Consider the following 12,193-nt stretch of genomic DNA (forward strand, 5'->3'; position numbering starts at 1 on the left):
TAGATTTCACCTGGAAACTGATAGTTATATAGAAGAAATATAATAAATCTGAAAAAGCAGAGTGTTTTACACAGCAAGGCTGCCGCTTTATTCTGAGAGAAATAGACATTATAAGAAGATGAGGGAAAAATGCTAAAAATACTTTACACAGTAAAAGATTTACAGTGTGTAAATATCAGCTCGTGAAGTAGGCTTACTGTAAACACACACACATACACATACTTAGAGGTTTGTTGAAATAGTGTCTTGTACGTACAGTCTGATATTGCACACAAGATGGTTACTGAAATGTTCTTGATATTCTAAACACAACATATGGTTTGATATATCCAAAACAAAAACTCGCATTTGTTATGAACTCCAACAAAGACATACGTTCACTCACTCGATATTTGTCTTGTGCTCGAGCCTTTTTGCGCTTCTCAGCAACTGAAGTGTAAATTTATACAATTGGATCTGTGATGTGGTGAGATGTTTATGCATGACTTCACTTGCCAGTGAATGTTAACAGAAAAGTTACATAAAAGAAAAAAAAGGTCTTAAAGGAATCCATTCTTGGAGATAAGGGTGTAGCCTGCACCTGAATTTCTGCACTCGGCCGGGTGTTTATTTACAGCGTGCAATATTTGAGCCGACACTCCGTACACAGATTAAACGTGGTGATGAAAAAGGAGAATTCCCATTGGTAATGTAGGCACAGTGTGTGTGTGTGTGTGTTACACCAGTGCTCATCTACTCCCACTTGTTCTCATGCTCATGCTGTTTGCATATGTGTGTGTGGAGCATCCACTCTCTTATGACAGCCTCATAATTGTGAAAGGTAGCATTGTGTTTTAAATCGAGTGGAACTCTGAAGGGTCCACCCACAGCTCCAGAGCAAAATGAAACACGTCCCTGTGCGTACTCACACCTCGGAAGTTTAATCCACTTTCCACTGCGTGTACACCTACAGATCCTGATGCAAGAGCTACAGTAGGTATATATTACTGGAGAACACCGGTCTTGTATGAATGTGTGTCTGTGTGTTTGTGTTTTTCTGAAAGTATTATGCTGCCACACTCTCATCCAGTCTGCTGAGCGCTGTTGGAATGACTGGAATGCTGTTCACATACTCTCTCACACTGTGTCTCAGACACCACTCCCAAAAACAACTACCCTCTGCCATCTCTCAGCGTTCAGTTCTGTGCTTCTCACCTCTCTCCTTCCAGGCCACTGTGAATCTCTGCACACTTTTCACCCCAGAAATCGAATCAGATCATGTGTGGAGTAATTATTTTATCATAATAGTTGTGCTTTGTCTATTTTGGGAAAACTTTGAGACATCTTTGAGTTATCATGACAGCAATCAATGATTTGTATTCAGAAAAGGCAAAACAAGGTATCTATAAATAGGCTAGCTTGCACATTCTTACACGAAAGAGTTCCTCAGAGGTTCTTTGGAATGATAAGAACTGTAGATTAAAAAAAGTATTCTACTTTTTTGAACCTTTTGGAAACTCTACAGTATGTTGTAGGGTTTTACAGATTAAGGGCCTGCCTTAAAGGAAAAATCCATCCTGAACGACTTGCATGTTAATCTTTATAATTAACATGCGAATCTTGAATGGCATCCAAGGTATATTTTATAATACTATTCTGATTTGACTTTTTTAGTTGAAGATTCTTTTCTAGACATCTTGGTCTATTTTCCTTTTGAAAATACAGTTTCCTACATTACCACAATGCCATTCAACTACCTGCTAATAGCAGCACCAATGGGATTTAGCCCTTGCTTTATCTATACCTAAAGACAGCGATGCAGCAGCGCTTTAATCCTTTAGTCTGTCCATCTTTCTCACCACCTCATCTGTACACTCTGCTCAAACAGATCAGTGGCCAAAGCTTCAACTTTCATGCTAATATCGCTGTTGTAACATCCAGCCCAGACATTTTCCCTCTAGACCTCCAGACAGCACCTTCACTTGAGTTTTGAAACTCTTCTTGGTTGTGGTCCTCACTTCCTGCTGAATCACTATAAAAAGCACTTGGACTTTGTGTAGATGCGAAGTCTTACAGTTTGCCACACATTCTCATAAGTTCTGAGGTATGTTTTCTAGGATAGCCTTTTGTGTATGACCTGTTTTTGCCTTTTGTGATTTTATACCTTTTGTCAGCCCTTGCCTGACTTTGATACTGAGCTGATCGTCTGTTTTGAACTCTGCTCTGCCCCTGTGTTTGCTCTTTGGATTGGGATTTTGGATGTATCTGCCTTCTTGAAGTTCTGATAATGACCCTGGTCTGTTTTGACTACGTTTTGTTTAAGAACCTCTTTTGCACATGGACACCTATTCTGTGCCTAAATCCTCTTTGTTACAGCCATCAGCTCCATCACGCTCGTCAGCTCGTAGATTGCTAACTAGCCAAGCCAAGCCAAGCCAAGTGTCTGGTGTAACTCTGCACAACCGCATCGTATAGCTGCATTGCATTCTGGAACGCTGGAGTCCAGTGTTTGTTGTCTCCAATACTTCTATGATGGATTTCTCATTAATGGCTGTAAATGAATTTTATATAAAAAATAGAAAAACAGCTCCTCAGTTTGACCAGCGTCTGTTAAATGATTGATGTACGTACATGAATTCTCTTACATTACATGTACTCTTTTTCCTTTTTGCAAATTGCATTTTTAATTTCCATATAAGACTCAAGAATTAAGCTACAGGAACTAACAATAATATAAATGCTACAGTACTAAGTACACTACAGTGTTAAATAAAGACAGAACAGTGAGACATGCTACCGATGCAATCATACACCAGACTGTCCCGCCAGAAACATGCGCCATGTTATTATGCTGCAATAATGAGACATGTATTTGCTGTAGTCTGGCCCTTTGTTTTTCTTCTACACTCAGAAGTTCCTCATTTGTCATGGAGCTTGGCTGTGGCCTGTTTACTAAGTTGCAAAAGCTGTAATTCTAACCTAATATTCTTATAATACTTAATAGCCAATGTAATCCATTCGTTCTGTAAGCAGGCCCTCATTGAAGGCCTTAAAGACCTTGAGAGATCAGTGCTGCATTCTGCTCTGTTAAATATCTAATGAAATTTGGAGTGGTTGATGGTGTAGTTCACTGGTTAAAGCAGCAAAATGAGATGAAGAGCAAGGCCATGCGCGGATTCTGAAGTTCGCTTGTTTTATTTTGCACTGAAGCTACCCTGACTATGACGTTGCTAAAAATATATGGAAAGTTTATAGCTAGCAGTGTAGCATCATGCATATTTGCTTCAAAAGATCGTTTACATCAGTAAAACGGTGTTTCTTAAAGTAGCAGAATGAAGACTATAGAAACATTAAAATGGAACTATATTATGATCTGAATCTTTTTTATTGTATATTTCTGCCTTTGGGTCATGGAGTGATACCAAACTCTGTCTGTGGAAGAAAGTTATTTGGCCTGATAGAGAAAAACTCTATTGTAGGGTCTTTAAGGTACAACCAAAGAACCCTTCAAAATCCACCTTGAATGACATGTATATTGGTCTTTATAATTAACACATGATGTTCAATTACTTATTTTGTAATAAAAGCTCCTTTTGTCTACATCTTGGTCTAGTTTCAATTTGGTTACCCACAATCCTGTTCAGCTACCTGATGATAGTGGTGCCAGTGGCATTTCTCCCTTGCTCATCTCTACGTAAACAGAGTGATGCAGCAGCACTTTAGTCCTTTAGTCTTTCCAGCTCTCTCACCTACTCATCCATATGCTCTGCTCAAACACCTCAGCTTCCAAAGCTTCAACTTTAATGATAATTCCACCATCAACACCACCGACCTTGTCATCTCGTAGATCACTAACTAGCCAAGTCGAGTCTCTGCTGCAATTCAGTGCAACTGCATTATATATCTGCATTGCATTCTGAGACTTTGAGTCCAACATTTCCTGTCTCCACTACTACAGCTTCTACGGCTTTCTGGATTTCTCATTAATATGACATTGAACTTTTTTTTATTTAGGAGCCAAAACCTGAATGTTATGCCTTATGTTTGAGAAACTGAAATTTGCATCCCGTTAAACTCCATTGTAAGTGTGCTAGCAATGTTATCCTGTGACATCAGCATGGCAGAAATCCACTAACTTCCCACAGGATTGATGAAAATACAGCACCAACCTACAAATTAGCACCAAAATCACAAAGCACATCACTAATATTTCAATACAAGCATTTCAGAATGGAGTTTTCCTTTAAGGGTTCCAGATTTGAGCATTCTTCTCAGAGTGTATTTTGAGACGAGTGTGTGATGATTGGTATGAGCAGTTTTCATGATGTTAAGCTCACAGCCTCAAAGCTCCAGTGCAAAACTAAAAGAGCAAGCATTAGAGAGCAAACATGTCTTGATTGATCAAGTACATATAGGAAAAGGGGAAAAACTGTTGCCTTATGGATTTATGTTAAGTGACCAGATGGCTAAGTGCTCAAATCCCAAAGAAGCTTTGTTGCAAGGTCATTATTTTTGGACTTCATTAATGCCATTTTTAAGTCAACTGGTATAAAAGTGTTAGCCAGATAAACAAATGAATATAGTATAAATATATATAAATTACATGTCTGGTGAACCCAGGCAAGAAAAGGGCCAAATATGTACTGTCTTTCTTTTTTTTTCTTTTTTTTTTTTTTAACTTTCTCTATCTTTATCCTTTCTGTTCGCTCCTCTTTCCATCATCTCTACATCAATATATTTCTACACTTTTCCTTTCTGATCGTCTTCATTCTCTTTTCTCTCTTCATGCTTCCCTTTTCAACCTTTATAACCCAAGTCCTTTCATTCAAACCATATCACTTCCTTCTGTCCGTTGCTCCAGAGCAATAAGCAGAACAACAGACAGTTGAAGAGACTAAAACAGGAAAGGAATAGTGAAAGGAGTGGGTTTGTGGGTTTAGGCAGCTGTCATGCCAATAAAACCTTTGACTTGCAATAAAAAAAAAGAGCAAATACACACGAGTGTATGTGAGGGATAGAAAGAGACACACACAGAGCTTCTGGCTGTACGAGTCCCCTGTGTTGTCTTGTAGCCAGACTGTGTGAGACATTTTAAATATTTAATGTGCCCATCCAAGCATTAGACCACTGATAAACATGGAATCAATGAAGCTGAGAGAGAGAAGAAGATGGAAAAGAGTGAGCAGCAGTGATTTGCCAGCTTTATGACAGTCTCGTGCTCTCTTTGAATCATAGCTGGCTTGTCCGTTAGGATGAAATTGGGGCCTAGGGGCAGTTTAGAGTCACCAATCCACCTACCGGAGAACTGGCGGAACCTGGAGGAAGCCCACGCGAACACAGGAAGAATATGCAAATCTCAGACAGTAACATGAGCTTAGGATCAAATCAGGTTGCCAGGAGCTAAGAGGCTACATCTCTCCCTTTCTGGTGTGGTGTAATCTTTATTGCTATAGCACATTTCTAAACATTGCTCATTAAGTGCTTCGTAATACCTAATAAACTTCATAATATCTTTGAAAATAATTACTAAAAAAATCTGCCTCAGAAACAGGAAGTCAGAACACTCATTTTCGACTTCGTTCAAGCTACAAAATGGGAAAAAAAACATGGATGCCTCCTTGGTTGACTTTTGTTAGCAACAAGCTAGCCAGCTATCTGTGATGAATGATTTATATTTACTTCCTCAAAACAGAGAACTGTATAGCCACTGTTATAGATTTAACAAGCTAATATGTCTGTGTGTTGACTGATCTAGAGCAAATACTTGATGTCACTTGTTGAACTCGGGGTTGAGGAGACTGTTCCGAGTTCCAGAGTAGGAATTCTGAGTTGAGGAGGAATTCCTAGTCAGAGGTCGCAAATTACGAGTCACTCAGATAGATAGACAGCTGCAAATTTTCAATGTTTCAAGCATTTTTAAAGTGTCTCAAGGCCATAATACTCTGCCATGTTTCCTCCGAATACCAAACACGATAAACTGAAAAGTTGTTTCGTTCAAACAACAAAAAACACGAGACTTACAGTTCTGTCATCTGTCCTTCTGTGTAACCTGCACTTGGTTTGGACAATGTGTGCTTAGTCTATGTTTTTTTAGTTTCTCCTACAAAAAAATTTTGGAGAAACAAAGGATAATACAGTAAATAATCCACCTCGTTCATATTCATTACACCCACAATGAGTGACGCGCGCCTTCTCAATCACTGCTGATGACGTGCTATGGATGTGTCAGTGAAGTGGGCTGGAATATATCAGCCCAAATGGAGATCAACTCTAGAGGGTGTGTCACTCTGCGTAATCACCTGACACAAGTGTCACTGATAGGCTGCATGAATCTACAGTCTGGGCTAGAAAGAAATCAGCTACAGCCTCGCTTCTTGCTTCTATATATCATTCTGCATATTTTTTCTTATTGCCCCTGGTGGCACTTGGTTACACGCACAAAAAAAAATCCCAAATAATTCACTTTAAGACAGCAAATAATTCGATGTGGATGCCAAAAAAAAAAAAAACTTGTATTGACAGCACACGTATACTAGCCACCTTTTTTCTTCTGGATAGATTTTCTTAATTCTCTCAAAGGGGGTCTACTTGGAACCTTCTACGATTGAGAAATCTGCTGTTATAGGGTTGAACATGAAACCTTTAGGGGTTCTCCACAGGGACAAAAGAAAGAAAGAAAGAAAGAAAGAAAGAGCGTACTGATTATTTGGATGTTTTGTTGGTATAATTGTGTAGGTGAAGCCCAAGATCTCGCCTAGCACTTCTTGTAGAAATATTAACAGGCTTTTAAGTTCAAGCAAAAAACTGACATTACCTACAAGTAACTCAGAAAGTCAGTAACTATGTGTGTGTTTGTGTGTGTGTGTGTGTTTGTGTGTGGCGTGGGCTATTCACTGAGTGATGTAACACGGTGACAGTAGTGTGTGTGTGGCATCCCTGCGTGTCTGTGTACGGAATGTGACCCGGGTGAGGAGGTGGGTGTGTGTGTGTGTGTGTGTGTGTGTGTGTGTGGAAAATAAAGTTTGAAAAGTAATCTCCACCTCTTCTCTTGGGTGAACTGGCACTCTCTGGTGTGTTGTGGATCTCTCCGAGTCATGCGTCCAACACACACAAAGAGAGCAGGAGAGTGCTGTGTGTGCTGTGTGTCAACATCACTGCACACTCATACACTGCTTTATTTGCCTTCTGATTACCCTCGAGTATTCCAAAATCACCCCACACTGACACTGTGTCAACGTGTAACACATCTATCTGATACATGACACCTCATACACATTCAAAATAAGACGTCATCCTAGACCAAAGATCATCCTGGATCCTTTTTATACTGCACCATTTTTGTACCTGATCTTGTTTAAGGCTGGAGTTAGACATGGAGAAGTCACAACCTCCATGTTCAGTGATATTTTTTAATATCCTGCTGAGAGCGTGGTGGATTGTTGGCTGCCATTGAGGTTGTTGTTCATCTTTGGCCATTGCCATGGAAAAATCAAGTTGTGTTCATAGAGCAAACTGCCTTTTATTCATGCTTTCAGACTTGCCCGGCTTTTTTTTCCACAAAAAGTGGTGGTCAGAGATGAAATTGGTTTACCTCACTGGCATTGAGGTTGTTTGCCTTTAAATTAGCTTTGGAGGCAGAAAATCTAAAGAAGAGTAACTGCTGTTTGTGTGACATGACTGTATGCAGACACAGTGTGACATTGCATCATGTACATAGTTACTTTTAGTTATAATGTAATGTTAGAATATTGGCAATGAAATAGTTTTGATTCAACATGTATCCCAATATCCTAGACAAGACAAATTTTTCACCTACACTTTGTCTTCTATGTTTGTTTTTCTCACTTGCCCCTCCAAATTGCGACCTGATTGGTCAAAAAAAAAAAATCTGTTCTTTTCTGAAATCGGAGCTTCTTTCAACTGAAAAAAAAAACGCCAGCAGCAGTGCTTTTTAAAAGGGGCCGCATTCCACCCACCTTGTAGCGGCTTCCCATAGGATTACATGTAAACTGTGTGATGGGGGTTGAGAAAAAAACTGTCTCGTGTGAAAGCCAGCTGAAGGAATACTCCAGCATTTTTCAGCCTCATCTTTATCTACTGTATCTGGATCATAAGCGTGATTAGCACAGACCACAGTGGCAGCTTCCCTGAAAAAAGAAGAGAACCGAAACTCAGTTAAGATGTTAGGATTTATGCAAAACATATCTGGTGGAACATTTTCATGAATTCTTCAGTCAAAGGTATTTGTAAAATAAAGTCAAAATCTGTATAAATTGTCCATTTTTTTGAGACATGCCTACTTTGATGGGAATTTCTGGTTACCGGAGTATTGGTCTAAAGGTGCATGGACACCAAATCTTCAGGGAAACACTAATTGGAGAGCATTGGAGAGTTGGATAAAACTAAAGAAGAGCTTTGGTAAGACTTTCTCTCATGTCTCTCTCATCCTACCAACACTATTGTTAGAGTGGAATGGTTATAGTTTTGAATTTATGTTATAGAATCACATCTTTTAAACATTTATTTCCTGAATTCACCAACTGGCTTTATATTTCAATTATATTAAGAGTTAAGTGTTAATGGGTTTTATAAATAACCATGTTGAAATAGTCTGCGGTGCTATAGTCATCCGTGGCCGGGAGCCAAGGGAGTAAAAATGGCTGTGCTCTCTGGGTGGGAGGGATGGCATACTCTTTCTCCCCGTCAATCACAGTGATGCTAGCCAATCGCAGGCATCTGTGAGCTTATGTATGTGGAAAAGGGTAGATAGCGCTTTCCTCCCAGTGTGTTACACAGCATGAGCAGAAACAGGGAGAATGTGCACAAGAGCTTCAGACAGACAGTAACTGGGGATCCTGGAATATTACTCAGCCTTCTCTGTATATTGATGGTCAAATGGCAGATCTGTAATGGAGGAATTTCCCGATTACAGATTTTCCTTTTTTTAAATACACCTTTATTATTATCATTATTATTATAGGCATTGTTGTTATTTGTATTGTTAGAATCTGATTATTGGTACTACTGTTATTATGGATGTAGGATCTCTGAAGACATTCTTAACTGAAAATCAATTTTTCCTCTAGTCTTAATTCAGGACATAGAGACGGTTTATATGGACATCATGTATGCATATAGAGAGAGAAAGGGAGAGAGAAAGGTTATAATGAGAACAAGGGAGAAAAGAACACACTTGAGACCACTGCTTTACGCATCTGTGTGTGTGTGTGTGTGTGTGAGTGTGTGGACTCCATTTCCACTACCAAACACAAACATACACACAAAACACCTTTCTTCTGAAAGGACGGATTAGCACATCTTTGTGTCATCATGACAAAAGGACTCAGGCAAGGCTGGTGTAATTATACTAATTAATGCTTAATGAGATGCATGGAGCAGCTTTAATTATTCGTATGTTCATAAGAAAATTTCATTAACATATGCTTTATGCAGTAAACCCCTAACTGCTGTAAAATGTTCGTCACTACAGACAGTACAGACAGGAGCTGTTATGTAGGGAATAAAACACAAGAAGGTGCGCTTGTTATAGGAAAATAATCAACTGGGTGCTGTGATGCAGTCTGACATGAAGTAAAATTACTGTTAGCAATGCAAAGTTGCCTATTTTACAATAGCAACACATCTCAAATGTATTTTTTTACTCTTATAGTACACTAATTTCCCAAGGTGAACAATTTTTTTAACTAAAGAATGACGTGATTTTCAATCATTTATAATTAACATATAATATAATGTTGTTGAATGTCTGCTTAACAAGTTACTTCCTGTTATCACTTACTCTACATTATAACAGCTATAGACATGGTTCCTTCACCAGTCTTTCATTTAGTCTCTTTTTTTCTCTCTTTAAAGTAATCAAACAGTGTTGCTGAGAAACTGCAAAATACAAAGTCCATCCATCTTCTATACCGCTTATCCTACATAAGGTCATGGGGGAGCCTGGATCCTATTCCAGGGAACTCGGGGCACACCCTGGACTGAGTGCCAACCCATTGCAGGGCACAATCTCGCACACACACTACGGACAATTTGGTTATGCCAATCAGCCTACAACACATGGCTTTTTGGAGGAAACTGGAGTACCTGGAGGAAACCCCCAAAGCACAAGGAGAACATGCAAACCCCACACACACAGGGTCGAGGCGGGAATCGAACCCCGTAGGTGTGAGGCAAATGTGCTAACCACCAATCCACCCTGCCCCCTCCTGCTTGTTACAAAGTGCTGACACTGGAGACTCCTTTCAAAAATGTTAAATAGACGTCTTTTCACAGAAAACTTCACCATTTCAATACACATGTTTCTATCTGTTTATGGGGAGCGTCTGCCATGGAAATCCCTGTATAAGATGCTACTCTAGAAACACAAACACATTAGAACAAGTGCATTACTATAAACCTGTGATTTCAATTACAGCTGGCACAAATTCAAGAATTCAACAGCGCTGTGGTATAATTCACAATAAGCTATATAAACTAGATTCATCAAGATGAACAGATGAATGAATGGAAGGATCTTCACTGTTTTTACTCCAGTGCTACACAGGCATAACATATATCACTCACACTCTTAGACCTTTAACATATTAAAGTCTTTGTTTCCTATCAAACTATGAAATATTATATTAATTACAACACTATTCAATCTGTACATTCTGTAATTACAGAAAAAAGCTGCCACTTTCAACTCATTTGTTTTAGTTAAAATGGAGAGAAAAGTGGATATACACATTTTCTTATTAATTACTGTATGTCATGTCTTTTTCATATATACAGTAGAACAGATGGTTTGTTTTTCATAAGTTTGTTCAATTCATGAAGAGCTCTACTGAATTGTTCTTTAATATGAAATCAATTTAATGTGACAATTTTGAACATATGCAAGGAAATATGAAGAAATGGTCTGTTAGAAACAGTGATATGGTTTCAATTTTGAGGCTGATAAAAATAACTTTTCAATAAGCAGATTTTTTAAGAAATGTGAAAACAATGTTCTAAGACACTGTTCTATGAGTTCTAAGAACAGAGCAGTTTATAGAAGAATGGAAGGGCAACAGTAAATTAGCAGTAAATGTAGTACACATTGGTATTGTAATATATTAACTCTGTCACATTTCTGCAATGTGGACCTCACTGAAGTCTGATCCTTGTTACAGCCCTGTTGCATACCTATCTGACTTATTCATAGTCTACATTTCTTAATTTTTTGCTTTTTAAATGTTTATGTAAATGTGTGAAGTCTGATCCTGACTCTGATCCTGAGAGTAACTCAGAAATCCAGTCAGACAAACTCTCGAAACTGGTTTAATATCGGAGTTTAATTGCTGTTCATGCATGACTGCTAATTGAGACAAGGCCACACCCATCAAGAGCAACCTCAGTGTGTAAATTCTCTTGGTGTTTGGAGCTTCATTTCTTATTGCACCAGAAGAACACACACACACACACACACACACACACACACACACATACATTCAGGGCAACAGGTGGTCTAACCACTAACAGCTCTTTGGGAATTAATGGCCAATTATCTCAGTGACATCACTGGGCCGTGTTATGATGTCGAAACCGACTCAAGCCTGTCTGAGCACAGAGCAGCAGACTGGCCCATGGTTTGTCCTCACACGCGTTAAGAACTTGATTATTGTTTGTTAGATTTGCAGAGTTGCGCTGAGTCATGCCGACTACAGTCTACTGAAGTGTGGTATTTTGCTGCTCCTAAAATCTGCAACACACACACTATATTCTCTCAGTGAGCCTCATTTATCAGACTGGAAATGAACAAATTCAAATCACTTGTAAGAGCGTTTACACAAGAAATGTGATGTTCATGAAGATGTAGTTAGTTTGGAAAAAAGTTATTATTCTATTATGCTGAGCTTAGAAATTGAAACTGAAACTTATTTATTTCTATGGCACAAACAAATTTCAAGAATATTTTCTGTTATTTCTTACTGATGACTTGAAAAGCTATCCTTAACAAATCCATAAATCAAGACAAATAAGACTAGCCATTCATCCTTTTTCTGTATCCTACACAGGGTCGCAGGGAACCTGGAGCCTATCCCAGGGGACTCGGGGCACAAGGCGGGGGCCACCCACGACGGGATGCCAACCCATCGCAGGGCACAACTGCACACACCCATTCACACACTACAGACAATTTAGAGATACCAATCAGCCTACAATGCATGGC

This window comes from Pangasianodon hypophthalmus, chromosome 3, assembly GCF_027358585.1.
Source record: "Pangasianodon hypophthalmus isolate fPanHyp1 chromosome 3, fPanHyp1.pri, whole genome shotgun sequence".
Lineage (NCBI taxonomy): Eukaryota > Metazoa > Chordata > Actinopteri > Siluriformes > Pangasiidae > Pangasianodon > Pangasianodon hypophthalmus.